General features: G+C 40.4%; 1 pseudogene; it reads left to right on the top strand.

The window, feature by feature from the left end:
• The window catches only part of LOC125516584, a 75170-nt pseudogene that overhangs the window by 43505 nt on the left and 9380 nt on the right, over positions 1 to 22285 (top strand).

Here is a 22285-nt window from a genome sequence, read left to right as displayed (position 1 = left end):
CACATCATAGGTGTGAATATGTCAAGCCGTCCATTTTTTCGTACATATTCCATCCTCGTATCATGACTTTGCCTTTCATCAGAGTAGTGTTCGTCAGTATCATGCATGAATGAGTTCTGAAGAGCGAATGATATTCCTTTTTCTTGTCGGTTTGACCTCACAATGCAAAATCAATAAAGCTGAAGGAAATTGGCAAGGCATTGGATGATGGTGGTCCTTCCGAGCAACTGAAACGGAGGTTCTCTACAGATTCTACTCCGCCATCCTCCCAACAAGATTCGCAAGACAACGCAAGGCTAGACAGTCAACGTAGCTGTGTAGATGATGAGCACATCTCCCCTACTCCACCATCACAGGTGCTTGCTCTAACTTGGCACTATTATATGTGGTTGCATGTTGCGTATGATGTCTAGCTTGTATTGCTTCTAACTTTGTTGAATTGCATCTGCTTACTTTACACATAATGCCTGTGAATATGACATGTGTTCCTGTTTCTACATCAGACTACTATTCTTGCATATCCCGCATCAGTCACTTATGATAAGGCACCTTTAAGTCGCCACTGTGATATTGGTTGTGTCTTGCATATGATTTCTAGCATGTACTGCTTCTAATTTGTTGAAACGCCATACAGTTTGAACTTGGCAGAGTGATATTGGTTGCATCTTTCATATGGTGTCTAGCTTGCAGTGCTTCTAATTTGTTGAAATGCCTTCTGCTTAGTTACCACATCATAGGTGTGAATATGTCACACCATCCTGTTTTTCATACATATTCCATCCTCGCATCATGTGTTTGCCTTTCATCCGAGTAGTGTTCGTCAGTATCATGCATGAATGAGTTCTGAAGAGATTTTATTCCTTTTTCTTATCGGTTTGACTTCACAATGCAAAATCATTAACTGAAGGAAATTAGTCCGGCAGTGGATGATGGTGGTCCTTCGGAGCAACTCAAACAGGGGGTCTCTACAGATTCTACTCCGCCATCCTCCCAACAAGATTCGCAAGACAACACAAGGCTGGACAGTCAACGTAGCTGTGTAGATGATGAGCACATCTCCCCTACTCCACCATCACAGGTGCTTGCTCTAACTTGACTATTATATGTGGTTGCATGTTGCGTATGATGTCTAGTCTTGTATTGCTTCTAACTTTGTTGAATTGCATCTGCTTACTTTACACATAATGCCTGTGAATATGACACCGTGTTCCTATTTCTAGAACATACATGTAGATGATGAGCACATCTCCCCTACTCCACCATCACAGGTGCTTGCTCTAACTTGGAACTAGTATATGTGGTTGTTTTCCATATGATGTCTAGTTTGTATTGCTTCTGATTATGTTGAATTGCATCTGCGTAGCTTACAACTTATACCTGCAACATCACTTACCCATAAGACACATTTAACTTGGGACTGTGATGTAGGTTGCATCTTGCATTGTCTTCTAGCTTGTACTGCTTCTAATTTCTTGAAATGGCACTTACGACGAGACACTTTTTACCTGATAGAGTGATATTGGTTGCATGTTCATATGGTGCCTAGCTTTCATTTCTTCTAATTTTGTTGAAATGCCTTCCGCTTACTGTTTTTTCATACATATTCCATCCTCCTATCGTACGTGTGAATATGAAACGCTGTCTTTTTTTGTATATATTCCATCCTCCTATCCTGCGCTTGCCTTACATCAAAGTAGTGTTCGTCTGTATCATGCATCAACCAGTTATGCAGAGCTAATTTTATTCATCTTCTTGTGGTTTTGACTTCATAAGGCAATATCAGAAAATAGGAAGGAAAAGAGTAAGTTAGGGGATGTTGGTGGTCCTCCGCACCGACGCAAACAGAGACTCTCTAGATTTGCCACTGCTACTGCTAATGAAGTTGAAGTCCCAAGTCTACATGATGAGTTCATCTCCCGTACTCCACCATCGCAGGTGCTTGCTCTAAGTTGACAGTGTGATAATTGGTTTCATGTTGCATATGTTGTCTAGCCTGTATTTCTTCTATTTTGATTAAATTGCACCTGCTGAGTTTATACGTTATACATGTGCATATGACATGGCTTTCTGTGTCTAGAATACACTGCATCTATCTATCATACCATGTTCTTACATCAAAGTACTGCTGTTGTGTATCCCGCATCAGTCACTCATGATTGGACGCTTTTAACATGGCAGTTTGATAGTGGTTGCATCTTGCATTGATTTCTACGTTGTACTGCTTCTAATTTTTCGAATTGCCACTTATGACAAGACACTTTTAACTTGGCAGAGTAATATTGGTTGCATCTTTCATATGGTGTCTAGCTTGCATTACTTCTATTTTCTTGAAAATCCTTCTGCTTAGTTTGCACATCGTAGCTGTGAATATGTCATGCCGTCCTGTTTTTCTTACATATTCCATCCTCATACGGTTGTCTTACATCAAAGTATTGCTTGTCTGTATCATGCATCAATGAGTTCTGAAGAGTGATTTTATTCTTTTGTGTTGTGGGTACAGCTTGACATGGCAAAGTCAAAAAAGAGCAAGGAAAATAATATAGTAGGGAGTGCTGTTACTCGTCGGGTGAAACGGAAAAGGTTCTGCCGTCGAGATTCTGCTGGTACTTATAGTGCAGTAGAAGGTCCAAGTCCACCTAAATCTACAAACACAGTATCACCTGCTCCACCAGCTGCAGCATCCGCTTCAACTGTACCAGCATCTCAACCAGTTACTCGTTCGTTTGCTCCGGAACTGGCCAGTTCCCAAGCTGCCTTCACACCTAACACTACTTCCGAAGCACTGCTGACACAACAGGACTTGGCAAGATCAGATGAACCTCATGAGCATCAACACCAAGACGGTACCTGACCGAGTCAAGTTGCAGTTGCATGCTCCTTTATATGTACTCTCACAGTTTGATGTACACTAACACTTTCCATATTCGTTGTTGAACTAGCACCACGGCGCAAGCGGAAACAGACATCAGGGATAATGCTTGACAGATTAACAAAATCTAAAGGAGGAAGAATGGAGATCCATTTTGAGGCAGGTTTAAAAAGGCCACGTGATGCTACAGAGTCAGCCAAGTTAGTATCAGAGGCAGCCGTTGCCGTTAGGTGTCATGCACGTATCCTCCCAACGTGGATCCAGTACAGGAATGAGAAAGACAATACCCAGTTTAACACCTTCCTTGACCATTTATCCGTAAGTAATGTTATTCATCGCAATTAGTAATATTGTCTTGCTCTGTCCCATACTTTCTAGCTTCCTCCTAATAAGACTCACATTCTTTTTTCAACAGAGGTTCAAGTTGGATCCGAAAGATGATGCAACTAAACAAGCATGCACTCATGTTTTTCAGTCTGCTCTGCGACAGTATCGGTACCACCTTAGAAAATCTCACTTTGAAGGCAAGGCTAACAATGAAATCGCCCAAACATCTCCAGTGGAATATATTACAGATGAAGACTGGACAGCCCTCGTTAAACACTGGTCTGATCCAAAGTATCAGGTAGGCTATATGTATTTGATCAGACCACATATTGAACTTGTATTTATGTATGTGCCTTACAAGTGTATCTTCTTCTAGGCTAACTGTTTGAAGAACAAAACCAACCGTTCTAAAGTGAAATTCCAACAGACCACAGGATCTCGTAGCTATATTGCACACTGCGAGGCTCTTGTAAATAGCTGCTACTTCCTTCTTTTTTTTGTGCCATATTATCGTATCTATATTGACTTGTTCCAAATACAGAGGAAAGCCGTGGACCAAAAAGAACCTGAACCGAATGCAGTGCAAATCTTCAAGGATTGCCACACCAGCAAGATGAAGGGCATGAGCACACCAGTTCAAGCCGCTGTTGTAAGTCCTTACTCCTCCTGCCTTTGAACTGATTGGTACTGTGATGTGTTCATTTAACTACTTGGTTTGCAGCCAGTGTCAGTTACTCTGTTCACTTTTATACATAGTTGTCTTAACGTATCATTTCACCTTACATGGTTTAAAAGAGATGAAGGATATTCTTTTGGTCTTGATCTGTAATCTAGTTGTTATATTCACGTGCGCACACAATGATAAAATAGCCTGTTTGTTTTATATCTGTTTGCCCATGATATGAATGATGTCATACTATGTTCATCCTACTTTAAACCATGTCTCTTTATCCTTAGATGTCAACAAATGTGAGGAAATAGACAATACAGTAGGCATGCTACATGGACATATGTTCCGAAAGTGATTTTATTATGTAGTTGGCACTACAATACATGCTAATGTATTATACGTAGTTCACCAAAATAAGTTATGTATAAACGTGTAACCTACTTTGTTTGTTTTTGTCTCTTTTGTAACTTATCTGGTACACTAATCTACAAGTTCAAACTTTCAGGAAGCTATGGAACAAATGATTGAACAGCCACAACCACCTGAAGGTGACGAGGCTACCATACAGGCAATGTCACCTCTTGCTGCAGTGCGTCAGTATCTCTCCACTAACAGTGCAAAACGCACCTTCTGTGTAATCTTCTGGGTTGGGTTTCAATGGTAAACCTCGGTCCAAAATTCGCCCTATGAACAAATGTTTCCTGCTTAGGACAGAGTGATATATCCTTGTGCTCAGGGAAACAGTCCATCCCTAATTTGGCGTTCGTTGTTCGGGGACAGATAGTGATTGAGAATGTCTCAAAGGATAGGGAATGGTTTTGAACCGTGTATATAGGACATTCGCTTGTTGTTGCAAGGAGCGAATGGCGGGGAAAAGTGGAGTTATGTGCTCCATCAATTCTATAGCTGAATTAGATAGGTCAAATGTTGTCTTTCTATACATCTTGATGGTGTTTATCTGGAGGACTGTAATTTATTTTGTTGTGATACAACATTTATGATGCTGCCTCAGGCTGCAGTAATTACGACGCTATTTTTGTATAGTGTAGGTTTATCTTAGTAATGTATTGTCGGAAGCTTCGTAGGAGCCCAACATGCCAACATTCGTCGGGCCCATTCCAATTGGGCTAAAAACGATTACGGGCCGAAATTGGCATGTAGCCCACTAAAAATATCTGGGCCTAAATCAGCATAAGCTTTCATATTTTTCTGGTAGGCCTGTGCCCATAGTGGGCCTTTAACAGGCCTAAACATAATTTGGGCCCTCAGTAAAAATAGGCCGTTTACAGGTGTAAATATCTCGAGCCCATAAAAAACATGGGCCTTTAATAGACCGAAAGTGAGATTGGGCCCTGATTGTGCCAAATAACCCACTGGACTTAGCAGGCCGAAATGGTGGCCCATTTACGATGCGGATCTTTGACAGGCCGAAATTCGGACGGGCGTAAATGCGCCGACCTAATACACGGGCCTTTAACAGGCCGGAACTTCGGTCGGGCTAGATTATCGTCATTTTTATATGGGTCGTTAATGGGCCCGATATGACGTTGGGCCACATATGGCCCATGGTTTACGTCCGGCGTTAACAGGCCGAAAATGACAACAGGCCGAAAGTGGCCCAAAGCTATAGTGGGCCTCTAACAGGCCGAATGTCAGACATGGCCGAATATGACCCAAATCCTTCACGGTCGTTTATGGGCCGAAAGTTTTGATGGCCTGTAAATGGGCCCAAATGAAGCGACCTTTAACAGGCCGGAAATACACCGGGCCGTAATTCGGCCCAATTACTTAGCGGACTGTTAACGGGCCAGAAGTGACCATGGGCCACGTTGATGACAAGTTTAGGACAGGCCGTTGACGGGCCGATTTGACAGAGAATGTTGGGCCTTTAGCTGGGCCGGCCCATTATGGTCTGCAGAATCTTGTGGGCCTTTAGCTGGGCCGGCCCATTGTGGTCCGCAAAATCTTGTGGGCCTTTAGCTGGGCCGGCCCATTATGGTCTGCAAAATCGTGTGGGCCTTTAGCTGGGCCGGCCCATTATGGTCCGCTAAATTTTGTGGGCCTTTAGCTGGGCCGGCCCATTATGGTCCGCTAAATCTTATGGGCCTTCGGTTGGGCCGGCCCATTTAATCTTTGTGGGCCACTTTTGGGCCGGTCCACGTGTCAACATATCATAGGCCCATCTCGACGTTGGATGAGTGACACCTGTGCCAACGCGGAGCTGACGCGTGGATCCGTCAGCCAATGAGAATTTTACACGTGGAAAATCGGCATTGGTCGTGGCTGTTAACGGGTTATCGGATCCAAAATCCGACCCGATAGCTTAACGGCGTTCCGTTACGGTGGATGCCACGTGTCGGTCACCCTTGACGAAAGCACTTCTGTGACGCGCGATTTATCGTCATGGAAGTGGACACTTCCGTGATGATAATTTTGGCAATGTCATGGAACACTTCTACGACAGCACAGGTATGACTATCTTGATTCTGTCATAAATTTGTCATGGATGTACATGCATGACAGAAAACGCGACCTACTGTGACAAACACGTATCATCACGGAAGTGTATTTTTTTTGTGTTGATCTTGATAACCCACAATCAAAGAATCATTATGATAAGAGAGACTTTGTTGCTAGGAAACATGGTAAAGAAAGAGAACCATGGGTTCAGAAACCCATGCCTTTTCCTCCCAAACCATCCAAGAAAAAGGATGATGAGGATTTTGAGCGCTTTGCTGAAATGATTAGACCTATCTTTTTGCGTATGCGATTAATGATATGCTTAAAATGAATCCTTATGCTAAGTATATGAAAGAAATTGTTACTAATAAAAGAAAGATACCGGAAGCTGAAATTTCCACCATGCTTGCTAATTATACTTTTAAGGGTGGAATACCAAAGAAACTTGGAGATCCAGGAGTACCAACTATACCATGCTCCATTAAAAGAAACTATGTTAAAACTGCTTTATGTGATCTTGGAGCCGGTGTTAGTGTTATGCCTCTCTCTTTATATCGTAGACTTGATTTGAATAAGTTGACACCTACTGAAATATCTTTGCAAATGGCTGATAAATCAACTGCTATACCTGTCGGTATTTGTGAGGATGTGCCTGTTGTAGTTGCAAACGTTACTATTTTAACGGACTTTGTTATTCTTGATATTCCCGAGGACGATAGTATGTCTATTATTCTTGGAAGACCCTTTTTGAATACTGCAGGGGATGTTATTGATTGCACTAAAGGCAATGTCACTTTTCATGTTAATGGTAATGAGCATATGGTACACTTTCCGAGGAAACAACCTCAAGTTCATAGTATCAACTCTATTGGAAAAATTCCATCGATTATATTTGGAGGTTTTGAATTTCCTCTTCCTACTGTCAAGAAGAAATATGATATTCTTATTATTGGGGATGTGCATATCCCCGTTGAGGTAACATAGTGTCATTCAAAATTTCTCCGGTTCCGTATTATTCGGAATGAGTTCGTTAACAAGACTTGATCAACCTTGTTCGTGGATTCCTTTTGATGAGCATGAGATGGATGAAACTAGAAGGCACAACCTTTTGTACCCTCCTTTTACTTTCTGTTATTTATAATAAATAAAATAAAAATAAGTATTTTCCATCTGTTATCTGAATTATCCGTGCAATATAAAAATACCCCGAAAATAAAAGTTCTCCAAATGCCCTGAAATTTAAATATGATTTTTTCTGAAATATTTGAGAATATTTGGCACCAAGAACACAGCACGGGGGGCATCCACCTGGCCACGAGGGTGGAGGGTGCGCCCTACCCCCCCTGGGCGCCCCCCTGCTTCGTGGGCCCATGGTGGCTCTCCTCCACTTATTCCTGCACCCACACACTCCTTCTTCCTCCCACAAACACGAATATCCAGCTCAAACCCGAGTCCAAGCTCATTTTGCTGCCATTTTCGATCTCCTTGCTCAAAGCACCTCTCACAAAACTGCTTGGGGAGATTGTTCCTTGGTATGTGACTCCTCCATTAGTCCAATTAGTTTTTGTTCTAGTGCTTTATTCATTGAAATTTGGTGCTGCCTAGGTGACCCTGTTCTTGAGCTTGCATGTCAAATTTATATGGTTCCAAGTAGTTTTGATGCATGATATAGGCTCTGGGCACTTGTAGGAGTAGTTGCTATCAATTTTGTTGAGTTTGGTTTACTTTTATTTTGAAGTTACTAAAAATTTCAGAAATTTTTTAGAGGAAGAAATGTGCTTAGGAAAATGTACCAAGGTGGTTCTTCAAGGAAGCAAGGACCCAGGCTTGCAATGCATGATGCTGATGAAGAACCACCAAGAGACGCTCCAGTGCGTCCTTGTGAATGGCCTTCAGAAAACTTTATGGATCGAGCAGGAATTAAGAAAGAATTTAACGCATATTTGTGTAACGCTGATCTTGTGAGCTTCGAGAAAGAAAAGTGCAGCCAGTATCACTATCTCACTAGTTCCTTCGTGAGGAGGTTTGAATTTTCATCTTCACGTAATTCTCCAACCATCCTGTTTGATCTTTATGAAAATTCTTACACTATGGACTTAGAGGATTTTACCACTGCTTGGAAACTTCCACAATGGGGTAGTGTTAGGGAACCTCGCAAATCTGAATTTAGAGATTTTCTTACTAGTATAACTATGGGGGAATCTAGAGATATAACACAAGCTACCATAGGGAGCATTCACTTTCCTGCTATACATTATTTTGTTCTCTTCATAGGTAGATGCATTAATGGTAAAGATGAGGCATGTCACATGTGTGTCCCTGACCTCGATATTCTTAGGAGTGCTGTGCTAGGAGATAAATCTTATAATTTGGGAGCCATTGTTGCACGTAGGTTGCATCTTAATAGATTTAATGGAGATTTATTTGGTGGAATTTATGCAACCCGCATAGCCAATTTTCTTGGTATAGGCATACGTGAAGATGATTTGAGTTGCCTCCTGCTTATTTGGATTATGAGGTTGTGATTCACCACCAGTTTGTCGAGAGGAATGAATCACCTCTCCAGTATCGCTTAATCTTTGACAGACGTCGTGTTGTCCGTATTACTCTCCCTGCTCCTGCCTTCTTTAATTATCAGGCAAAAGGAAGATATGTTATCACCAGAGAGGAGGCAGATGAGTACGAGAGGAGGGCGGAGGCCGCTCGTCGCCATGCTACAGCTCAGGAGGCGATAGCCGCTGCATCTCAGTACGACCCCAACTATTATTATGGATATCCGCCAGGCCAGCCATGGCCATAGACCAACTTAGGACAAAAGCCTAAGCTTGGGGGAGTATGTATTTCTCACCAACATTACATTCATGTTCACACACTCATTGCTAGATGTCGGTGCTCATACTTTTTTCATTGTATCATCCATGCTAGTTTATTTCCCTTTTTATGCTTTCTTCTTGTGTGTTTAATAAATCTTAAGAAAAACCAAAAAAATTAGTTGTAGCTTTTAATTAGTTTACTTTCCATGCTTGTAGTAGTAATTAAAAAGAAAACCCAAAAAGATTTCCTGTTCTTCTTTTGCTTGTTGGGAGCTTTCCCGTGTAAATAGTTTTATTTCTTTTCTTTTCTTTGGGGGTCAATAGGAGAAGACCATGATTAAATTGTTGAAGTGGCTCTTATATGCATTATTGTTGATCTGACAAAAGAGCCCATATTGCCTTGTCTTCTCCTGTTTATTGAATGCTTGCAGATTCCAGCTTAATCCAATGCACGTGCACTATTATTATTATCCACATCGTTCGGTCGTGCAAGTGAAAGGCAATTATGACAATATATGATGGACTGACTGAGATGAGAAAAGCTGGTATGAACTCGACCTCTCTTGTTTTTGTAAATATGATTAGTTCATCGTTCCTGATTCAGCCTATTATGAATAAACATGTTTGCAATGACAATTAGAGATCATAGTTTTTTGTGCCATGCTTAATTAGCTAGGAGCTTATAATGGTTTACCTTGCGTGCCAACATGCTATTAAAATGGTTGTGATGTGGTATGATAGGCTGGTATCCTCTTTTGAACGATTCGAGTGGCTTGACTTGGCACATGTTCACGCATGTAGTTGAAACAAAATCAACATAGCCTTCACGATATTTATGTTCATGGTGAATTATATCCTACTCATGCTTGCATTCGGTGTTGATTAATTTTAATGCATGTTCATGACTGTTGTCGCTCTCTAGCTGGTCGCTTCCCAGTCTTTTTCTAGCCTTCACCTGTACTAAGCGGGAATACTGCTTGTGCATTCAACCCCTTAAACCCCAAAGTTATTCCATATGAGTCCACCATACCTACCTATATACGGTATCTACCTGCCGTTCCAAGTAAATTTGTATGTGCAAAACTCTAAACCTTCAAATAAATATCCTGTTTTGTATGCTCGAATAGCTCATGTATCAACTAGGGCTATCCGTATCTTCCATGTTAGGCGGGTTATTCTCAAGAGGAGTGGACTCCGCTCCTCACTCACGAGAAAATGGCTGGTCACCGGGATGCCCAGTCCCATGCTTTATGCAAACTAAATCAAAATAATTGCAAACAAAACTCCCCCCGGGACTCTTGTTAGTTGGAGGCACTCGTTGTTTCGAGCAATCCATGGATTGATTCTTGTTGGTGGAGGGAGAGTATAAACTTTACCATTCTGTTTGGGAACCGCCTATAATGTGTGTAGCATGGAAGATATCGCCATCTCTTGGTTGTTATGTTGACAATGAAAGTATACTGCTCAAAATATTATTCACCTCTATTTCAAAACCGAGCTCTGGCACCTCTACAAATCCCTGCTTCCCTCTGCGAAGGGTCTATCTATTTACTTTCATATTGAGTCATCATCCTCTTATTAAAAAGCACCAGTTGGAGAGCACCGCTGTCATTTGCATTCATTGCTGTTAGTTTACATTGACTATGACTTGACTGGATCTCTTTTACCATGAATTACAATCTCTAGTCATTCCTTAATCTTTAAAGGTGCTCTGCATTTATGTTTTGCGGTCTCAGAAAGGGCTAGCGAGGTACCATCTTGTTATATCATATTATGATTGTTTTGAGAAAGTGTTTTCATCCGAGATTTATTATTATTGCTCGCTAGTTGATTATGCCATTGATATGAGTAAACATGAGACCTAAGCGTTATTGTGAATATGGTTAGTTCATAATATTTGCTGAAAACTTGAATGTTAGCTTTGCATATTTACAACAACAAGAGCAAACAAAGTTTGTAAAAGTTTTTCTATATCACTTTCAGTTTGTCAACTGGATTGCTTGAGGACAAGCAAAGGTTTAAGCTTGGGGGAGTTCATACGTCTCCGTCGTATCTACTTTTCCAAACACTTTTTCCCTTGTTTTGGACTCTAACTTGCATGATTTGAATGGAACTAACCTGGACTGACGCTGTTTTCAGCAGAATTACCATGGTGTTATTTATGTGCAGAAACAAAAGTTCTCGGAATGACCTGAAACTTCACGGAACATCTTTTCGGAAATAATAAAAAATCCTTGCAAAAGATGAAGTCCAGGGGGGCCACACCCTAGCCACGAGGGTGGGGGCGCGCCTGCCCCCCTAGGGCGCGCCCCCTACCTCGTGGGCCCCCTGGAGCTCCTCCGACCTCGACTCCAACTCTATATATTTGCTTTCGGGGAGAAAAAATAAAGAAGAAGGATTCATCATGTTTTACGATACGGAGCCGCCGCCAAGCCCTAAAACCTCTCGGGAGGGCTGATCTGGAGTCCGTTCGGGGCTCCGGAGAGGGGAATCCGTCGCCATCGTCATCATCAACCATCCTCCATCACCAATTTCATGATGCTCACCGCCGTGCGTGAGTAATTCCATCATAGGCTTGCTGGACGGTGATGGGTTGGATGAGATTTATCATGTAATCGAGTTAGTTTTGTTAGGGTTTGATCCCTAGTATCCACTATGTTCTGAGATTGATGTTGCTATGACTTTGCTATGCTTAATGCTTGTCACTAGGGCCCGAGTGCCATGATTTCAGATCTGAACCTATTATGTTTTCATCAATATATGAGAGTTCTTGATCCTATCTTGCAAGTCTATAGTCACCTATTATGTGTTATGATCCGTTAACCCCGAAGTGACAATAATCGGGATACTTACCGGTGATGACCGTAGTTTGAGGAGTTCATGTATTCACTATGTGTTAATGCTTTGGTCCGGTACTCTACTAAAAGGAGGCCTTAATATCCCTTAGTTTCCGCTAGGACCCCACTGCCATGCGAGGGTAGGACAAAAGATGTCATGCAAGTTCTTTTCCATAAGCACGTATGACTATATTCAGAATACATGCCTACATTACATTGATGAATTGGAGCTAGTTCTGTGTCACCCTAGGTTATGACTGTTACATGATGAACCGCATCCGGCATAATTCTCTATCACCGATCCATTGCCTACGAGCTTTCCATATATTGTTCTCTGCTTATTTACTTTTCTGTTGCTATTGCTATCATCACTACAAAATACCAAAAACATTACTTTTGCTATCATTACCTTTTGCTACCGTTACCACTACTATAATATTACTTTTCTACTAAATACTTTGCTGCAGATTTAAGTTTCCAGGTGTGGTTGAATTGACAACTCAGCTGCTAATACTTGAGAATATTCTTTGGCTCCCCTTGTGTCGAATCAATAAATTTGGATTGAATACTCTACCCTCGAAAACTGTTGTGATCCCCTATACTTGTGGGTTATCAGGTACACATCAATGTCGTTGCCAGGTTGCTTAGGGCCTAGGATGAGAACTGGCATCATAATGAACTTCCGCTTCATGCACATCCAAGGAGGAAGGTTATACATACATAGAGTCACGGGCCAGGTGCTGTGATTGCTGCTCTGCTCCCCGAAAGGATTAATGCCATCCGCGCTTAAACCAAACCATACGTTCCTTGGGCCACCTGCAAACTCAGCCCAGTACTTTCTCTCGATTTTTCTCCACTGCGACCCGTCAGTGGGTGCTCTCAACTTCCTGTCTTTCTTACGGTCCTCTCTGTGCCATCGCATCAACTTGGCATGCTCTTCGTTTCTGAACAGACATTTCAACCGTGGTATTATAGGAGCATACCACATCACCTTCACAGGAACCCTCTTCCTGGGGGGCTCGCCGTCAACATCACCAGGGTCATCTTGTCTGATCTTATACCGCAATGCACCGCATACCGGGCATGCGTTCAAATCCTCGTACGCACCGCGATAGAGGATGCAGTCATTAGGGCATGCATGTATCTTCTGCACATCCAATCCTAGAGGGCATGCGACCTTCTTTGTTGCGTACATACTGTCGGGCAATTCGTTATCATTTGGAAGCTTTTTCTTCAATATTTTCAGTAGCTTCTCAAATCCTTTGTCATGCACAACATTCTCTGCCTTCCACTGCAGCAATTCCAGTACGGTACCGAGCTTTGTGTTTCCATCTTCGCAATTGGGGTACAACCCTTTTTGTGATCCTCTAACATGCGATCAAACTTCAGCTTCTCCTTTTGACTTTCGCACTGTGTCCTTTCATCAGCAATGACCCGGCGGAGATCATCATCATCGGGAACATCGTCTGGTTCCTCTTGATCTTCAGCAGCTTCCCCCGTTGCAACATCACCGTATTCAGGGGGCACATAGCTATCATCATCCTCTTCTTCTTTGTTGTCTTCCATCATAACCCCTATTTCTCCGTGCTTCGTCCAAACATTATAGTGTGGCATGAAACCCTTATAAAGCAGGTGGGTGTGAAGGATTTTCCGGTCAGAGTAAGACTTCGTATTCCGATAATTAGGGCATGGACAACACATAAAACTATTCTTCTTGTTTGCCTCAGCCACTTCGAGAAAATTATGTAGGCCCGTAATGTATTCGGAGGTGTGTCTATCACCGTACATCCATTGCTGGTTCATCTGCGTGCATTATATATAGTTATGTGTGTCAAAAACCATTACAGATTCACATGGATAGATAAGTGACCAAATTAATAGAAGTTCATCATCACATTAAAACCAAAGTACATACATAGTTCTCATTGAACAACATATAGCTCTTCAGAGCATCTAATTAAACCATACATTGAAACTATGTAAAACCTTTCAATGTAACAACAAATGCGGTCATAATCATAATCAAGATAACAATTGATCAAACGGCATAATGATACCAAGCCTCGGTATGAATGGCATATTTTCTAATCTTTCTAATCTTCAACCGCATTGTATCAATCTTGATCTTGTGATCATCGACGACATCCACAACATGCAACTCCAATATCATCTTCCCCTCCTCAATTTTTTTATTTTTTCCTTCAAGTAATTATTTTCTTCTTCAACTAAATTTAACCTCTCGACAATAGGGTCCGTTGGAATTTCCGGTTCACATACCTCCTAGATAAATAAAATCTATATCACGTTGGTCGGCATAATTGTCATAAACAATAAATGAATCAAATAGTTATAAAAAATAATATATACCACATCTGAATCATAGACAAGGCGAGGGCCGACGGGGGCAGATACCAAAACCATCGCACTATATAATAAGAAGCAATAATAAAAGTAAGAAAATTAGACAAGTATCTATCTAAAGTAAGAAAATTTTTTTCTTTTAGAAAGAAGATAAGAACAAGAGGCTCGCCACGGTGATGCCGGCGACGAGATTGGCGCGGGCGATCGACGGCGGTGAAGACGGGGACGGGACATGACGGACCGCTAAACCTAGACAAATCTCGGGGAAAATGGAGCTTTGAGGTCGAGTTTCGAGAGGAGAAAGCTTAACTAGTGTGGCTTGGGCATTTCATCGAACACCTCATGTGCATAGGAGGTGAGCTAGAGCACCACAAAGCTCTCCACTCGCCGGCCAGAAAAAATAAAGCACTGTGGAGTGCTCTGCCGCGGCGATGGGGTATATATAGCCATCTCATTGGTCCCGGATCGTGGCTGGAACCGAGACTAAAGGCCCCCTTTCTGTCCCGGTTCTATGCACGAACCGGACCAATGGCTGTGGGCCAGGAGCGAGGACCATTGGTCCCGGTTCGTGCCTAGAACCGGGACAAATGTGTCCACACGAACCGGTACAAATGCCTCCCGAGACCCGGCCGGCCCCCTGGACGTATGCCCTCATGAGTCCCGGTTCGTGACAGAACCGGGACTAATGGGCTGGCCAGGCCCCAACCAAAGTCCTGTTTTCTACTAATGGGGGATTCAATTTCTTGCCGTTTTCCATAGGAGCGCCTAAATGTCAGGGCCCACCCATTGCCGGTCCACACATTGGCCACCCTCACATCCTCCTTGCTAGTTATTGCAAATAACCGTAGTAAAATTTTGTGAAGTGATTTGTCCCCGCACCACACATCAAGTCAGAAAGAGGCAAGTTTCCCATCCCGAATCATGTATTTTATTCCCAGGTGCAAAAGGTGTTGAACTTTGTGAATGGCCTTGGCAAATTAAGATTTATGCATTGCAACCCTACCCCCTGTCGACCCCTCCTTCAGGTATTTATTATGGTATATCTGCAGCAAGAGCCCTCCTTACTTGGTTAAAATTTAACACAAGTTACAAAAGGGACCAATAAACAAAAGACGGATGTAGTATTTGCTATTATTAAAATGTTTATATTGCAGAAAACTATGAAAAATAAAAAACTGCGAAAGAAAAACCTACCTGAAAGAGAAAAATTAACTAACGCCATGTGTCGAATAAAGGAAAGGAAAAATGAAAAGATATAATTAATAGAAAAAGGAAAGGTAAAGAAATAAAAACAGAAAGAAATAAGGTAAAATCTAAACTACAACAAAAAACCGAATAAAAAAGTAAAACAGAAAAAGGAAAAAATACACCGCGGCAGCGGCGCAAACGGAGGAAAACCCTATTCAACGCACGATAGGTCAAACTGTCGGGGTTTCGCACAGGCGAAGCGAACAAGCGACATGATGGACCGGCCCATTTTGCATAAGAGTTCCCCTACAACACTATCCCGTTTTGGGAACCTTCTAGAAGGTTCCCTGAACTGTTTTTTTTTGCCGGTCTTCCCTGTTCTTTCTAATTTTTTTTCGTTTTTTCATTTCATTTTCCTGTTTCTTCTTCTTCTTCTTCTTCTTCTTCTTCTTCTTCTTCTTCTTTTTGTTTTTCCCTTTTTCTTTTGTTTCTTTTTCCTTTTTCAAGTTTTTTTTCACATTTCCTAAACCTGTTCGAAACTTCTATAAAAATGTTCGGGAGTTCAAATTTTGCTCATAGATTAAAAACAATTTCGCTTTTAAAATATTGTCCGGGATATTAAAAAACTGTTCCGGTTATTCTAAATCTGTTTGGACTGTTTTGGTTCAATTTTTTCACAACTTTTCAGAAAATGTTCAAAATTATAAAAATTGTTCGCATTTTATCTTTTTGTTCAAAAATTCACAAAAATGGTTGGGAATTCCAAAAGGTGTTCTAACTTTCAAAATATGTTCACAATATTGAAAAAAAAATCATGTTTTCTAAAATATGTTCACAAACTCAAAATATGTTTGAGGAATTAGAAAAAATATTCTCATTTCTAAAATTTTGTCGTAAATACGAGAAATGTTCTGTAATTTGAAAAAAAATCCAGCTTTTCCAATTTGGTTCACATATTCAAAAAATGTTCATATCTTCTGAATTTTCATAATTTCGAAAAATATTCATGACTTAAAACTTGTTCCAACTTTTCAAAATTTGTTCATGTATTCAAATCTATATGTTATAGTACACGTACAGAAAAAAACATGCAAGGGGAATATCCCGCAATAGAAAGTTATTAAATAAAGTCGCGATGCGATAATGTTCACATGTAGCCATTTGCCCTGGTTGTTAGCAGCGCTTGTCGAGGAAAGGTACCTCACTGGTTCTATTCCTCGCGGCGTCACTTCATTTGTATTTCACATATTCATTGAATCAAACCCTGGCCGCCCGGGGGGACAACAGCGCTGCTAACCACTGCGTCAGCTTCCCGTTACTGGTTACTAGAAGGATCACGACCTAGTAGAGGTGATCTGAGCCGGGTTTCCCCCCTTTTTCCATTTTTTCTTCTCCATTTTTTTCAATTTTTCGTTTTTTCTTTTGTTTCCTTTTGTTTTTCATTCTACCTTCTTTTATACAAGATAAACATTTTTTCAAATACTTGTTCAACATATTTATATACATGATCAACATTTCTACAAATACTTGTTCAACATTTTTCAAAACCTTGTTCAATATTTTCTAAAATACCTGTTCAATATCTTTTCAAATCTTGTTCTACATTCTTCCAAATACTCCTTCAACATTTCTTCAAATAGTTGTTCAAAAAAAATTAATTACTCGTTCAACATTTTTTATTACTTATTTGACATTTTTAAAATACTTGTTCAACTTTTACAATACTTTTTTCAATATTTTTTCAAAAATACTTGTTCAACATTTTTTAAATACCTGTTCATCATTTTAAATACTCATTCAATATTTTCAAATAATTGTTCAACATTTTCAAAATACTCGTTCCATATTTTAATGCTTATTCAACATTTTTCATATATGTAGAATATTTTAAATTATAAACAAATGTAAAAAAAATAAAATGACGTTAAAAAACCCAGGAAACAGGCTGGTGTATTCCGCGCGCATGGCCTGGCCCATGTGTCGTTTGCCTTCAAGGAGGGGTCGCCCTGTCTCGCTGAACGCGAGGAATAGTCGCGCCCATTTTTTTTCCACTGTATTTTTTTTCCACTGTAGACACACCCTGGGGACCTTATAGTGGGCCCACCCGGTCGAGCGCGTCCTGTGCGTCGCGCTGGCTATTGGTCTCAAAATGCAGCACATAGGGGCAGTTCCTATACGACGCTTACAGCGGCAAACAGCCGGCCTCACACACAGGGGTGCCTCCCACTGGCACGGCCCATATATAGCGGAGAAAAATCACAAAAAAAAACTGTGATTGCTGCTGGGACCGACATCGTGACATCGAAATAACAAACACGTGCTGCAAGCCACTACACCTTATGGCAGATGGTGCCAGATCATATGATTAATCATTTTTAACTATAACGCCATATTCCACACTAGCGTCGAAGAGATTATTCAGTTGTTTCGAACACATTTTAAAAAACACTAAATTTTATTGGAGAATGTGAACAAAAATAAAAATTCAAAAATGTTTTTGAAATACAGGAATAAAATTTACAATATCTTTAGATTTTTATAATTTCTGAACATTGTTTGTAAAAAGAAGAACAAATATTTTTTAAAATTCAAGTTTTATTGGAAAGTTCACACAAATATTTTGAAACATGGGAACATTATTTGAAATTAGGAAAAAATTGAAAGCAAGAACTTTTTTTGGAAATTCCTAAACATTTTCTGAAACATAAACATTGTTTTTAATTGTGAACAAATTTTGAAAACAAGTACAGTTTTTTCAATTCCTGAACATTTTTATGAAACACAAACATTCTGTTGAAATCAATATCAAATTTCGGAAACGAGAATATTTTTTGAAATTGCGAAAAAATTCTGTAAACAATTGAAACACAAACAATTTTTTAAATCGTAAACTAAGTTGGGAAATGAGAACAATTTTTTAAACACGAATAATTATTGATATTGCGGACAAAATTTGAAAGCAAGAACAATTATTGAAATTCCTGAACAATTATTGGAGCACAAACATTTTTGAAAAATTGTGAACAAAATTTTGAGCACGACAACCTTTTCTAAAATTTAGAACAAATATTCGTATTTTTTTAACAAATGAGACAGGAAATAAAAAACATAAAACATAAAAAGGAAACTGAAAACAAAAAATTGAAAAAAAAGCAACAAAAAAGGGGGGAAAAGAATTAGAGAAAAAAAAGAAATAGAAAAGGTAAAATAAAATAAACCGGTACATGAGCCGTCTAGAAGGCTCCCAAACCTGATAGAAACCGGTGAGAACCCTCTACAAGAGTCCCAATCGTTCGCTCGGTGGCGCTATCTGTGCGATTGCTTGACAGTTTGACGCATGATGCGACAAATAGGGATTTCCCCACATAGGACCTCCCGCAAACGAAACAGCAGCAACAGCCGATCTAACCCCCGAACTGGGCCGACTTAACTCACCGTGCCTGCGGACTTAAGGCACCGGGATATTGTACGTAAATGGCGGACTGGCCCGTTGTGAACGGAAACGCTTGGAGGCGGCCCATTGTAGCGTACACCCAAGAGTGTCTTGGGTCCACTAACTAATCATGACTGTCAAGAACTTGGCCAGATTCAATTAAATTAAGCATTCTTTTGGAAAAACAATTGTTATTTAGTGGGAAAATGTAATACTGAAAAAGTATAGAATAATATTTTAGTACGATAGTTATGTTTTATACGTTCTGCACTGTGGTTTGTGTGACCTAAAATTTGTTTTACTAGTCATCAACCCGTGCTACTGAGCAGGCTAGTACTATATGACCAGAAAATTTGTAGTATGATCCCCAGTTTCAATAAGAATAACATATGGTACTTCATACATAAAGGTTAGACAATTGGAAAATTTTGTTTGGTTACACTTTAGGAAAAAAAATATAAATATGAGTTATACAATTTTGTTGAACTACAGTCGTGTTTTCCTATAATAGTAAAATTTTGTCTTTCAGTATCCCTTCCGATCAGAAGTGATACATTTCTTACTATAAGAACGTGGTAGCACAAATAAAAAAATTAGTTGCTAGCTTAGTACGTGCTGCTATCCTGCCCTTGAGTTGCTAGCTTAGTACGCGCTACGATTTACTAGAAGGAGTATAGGTTTGGTTTCAGTCATTAGTTAATGGACCCAAGACACTCTTCTGCCTACAGTTGATAGAAGAATGCTCTTCGGCGCACGAAAAGCACTCTTCGGCTTGGGCAAGACCGAAAAGTACATATTTGGCCTACGGAAAGCAGATGGGGTCATATAAGTGATATTTCTGATTTAGTGTATTAATTTAGTAAATTATGTTGAATTTGACTCAAATAGTGTTATGTGGCCAACTTGCACGGCCAGCCTCGACATTGTGAGTATTTGAGTAATAATCTAGTGTATTAAGTTAAATTTAGCTCAAATAGTGCTAAATATTATGTGTTTATGTGAAGCAATAAATTTTTTTGGGGTGGTGGTGGGGGCCGAGGGCAATGGCCCTATGAGCCCGAGATGGCCACCTTCAAAACCGACTAGTTCAAAAAGGAGGACCCCATAAAGGAGCACTCCGAGAGGTCCTTCTTCAGCTACTTCTAGCTGGCGTACATTGTCGTCTCGATCTTCTCGGACCTTCTTGAGCTACTTAGAGGACAATGGGCAATGGGTGTTGGCGGTCTCGATCTCCTGCGTCTTCGTGACCATCGCCTTGCTACTATTCCTCGATAAGACCTCCACGCGAATCCCTTCGACAACATGATCGACAACATCTGCCAGGTCGCATCCGTGGCTTGCAGGAACTGGAAGCCTAGCGTGTTGTTTGACATGCAGATCCTGTACGAAGGCGATGAGAAGAAGGACTCTCATGCAATGAAGTTTTGCACGAATGGCACAAGGGCAGGGAGGAAGACATATTCTGCACACAAAAGGCTTCAGGTTCCTCAACAAAGCGGCCCTCACAACCGCAGACACCAACTCCAAGCTCGCCACTTGTAGCCAAACACAGGAGAAGTGGAAGTTGTGCACGGTGACACATGTGAAGCAAGTGAAGAGCATCCTAAGGACCCTCCTTATCTGACTCTACTTTGTCGTTTACAATCCGATGGTGTCGCTCATCGTCATGCAGAGAACCATGATGTGCCGAACCACACCTTGGCGCAGCTTTTCAATCCTGGCATCCAGCATGTCAGTCTTCAACATCCTCATGGTCGCAACCACCACCAAACAATAGTACATAATATCTAAAAAGTGAGATATATACTACCCAAATATTCTTATATACTACGTGCAACACATACATACTCTCGGCTTTGATAGATTATGTTGCGACCGCGATGCGTTGAACCACTATTTAAGTCATTTAGTACATTTATTTGCATTAGCGAATATTCGATTAAAATGTCAACACTGATCACTCACTAAAAAGGTTGATGATGACGTGTCATCAATGACCTCCACTTGGAACGGCTGGTTAGTGATAAAGTACGAGTCATCAGGGACCACGCTGTAAAACAGGTCGGTCAGTCATCAGTGACCCCTTGAACTGGCGGTCAGTGATGATAGTCATCAGTGATGCACATTTTGTGACATGCCAGTGAAGAGACTCATCTTTGACCAGTGGCCAGTGGGCGGTCAGTGATGGGCTCAATGTTGTCTGATCCTATAGTAGTGGGGAGGAGGGACAATAGTATCGAACAAGTCACACAAGGATTAATATCACATTACCACACATTTTTAGATACGTTATAAGCCTTGTTTCTAATTCATGATGAAAATTTAATGAATGTATGATGGCATAATATACAAAGTTTTTTGTTTAAAGATGCAAACACCTTTTGAAATTTCGAACATTTTAAACAATTTTATTTTGAACATTTTTTGAATTTCAAAAAATTCTAAAAACTCAATCATTCTTTGAAAATTCCAAAAGAATGGAAAATGACAAAAGTTTCCGAAACAAAATTTGAAAATGGGAATATTTTTAAAATTTCTGAACACTTTTAAAAGACACAAACCATTTTCAAATCCCCAAACATCTTTTTTAATTTGTGATTTTTTTTGAAAAAGGTAGTAACATTTGTTGAAAACTCTGATTTTTTTTCCCTGAAACATACTAAAAGTGTTTGAAATTTCAAAAAAATGAATTTATGAATGATTTTAAAACAAAAAGATATTTTGAAAAATAAAAAAAAACTTGAAAAAAAGTAAAATCCAAAACGAAAAAGAAAAAGAAAAGCCAAATTTCACTTTAGATAAAAATAATATTTTAATAACGTTCAGTATGAATTTAGAAAACATTAGTTGTCATTATAAAAACACTTATAGTGCAGAAAAATTATTGAAAATAAAATCTTCGGAAGAAAAACCGTCCCGTAAGATAAAAAAATAACACCATGTGTTGAAGAGAGGAGAGGAAAAATAATAAGGAAAAGGAAATATAAAGAAATAAAAAACGATGGGAAAAAAAGAAGCAGAATAGAAAGCCGACAAAGAAAAACTACAACAGAAAATGGGAAAAAAAAGAACTGTATCAGCGCAGCAAACGAAACAATAGCAGCAGCCAGGAAACCCCAAAACTGGGCCGGCTTAACGCACCTCGCCTGCAGCCTGGCGCTGAATTGTACGCTGCGTCCGATCGACGAGGCTTCGCTGAAGCGAAGCGCAAACGGGCCGCCCCAATAAGCACACGTCGAGCAAAAATTCGAAAACGAAGCGCACAAGTTGGGAGAGCAACTAGTTAATAATGAGTGCTCCTTCGGGAGCCTCGTAACGATTAGCGTC

This window comes from Triticum urartu, chromosome 6, assembly GCF_003073215.2.
Source record: "Triticum urartu cultivar G1812 chromosome 6, Tu2.1, whole genome shotgun sequence".
In the NCBI taxonomy this organism is placed as follows: Eukaryota; Viridiplantae; Streptophyta; class Magnoliopsida; order Poales; family Poaceae; genus Triticum; species Triticum urartu.
The sequence above is the reverse complement of the archived record's forward strand: the minus strand, read 5'-3'. Positions and strand labels throughout refer to the sequence as shown.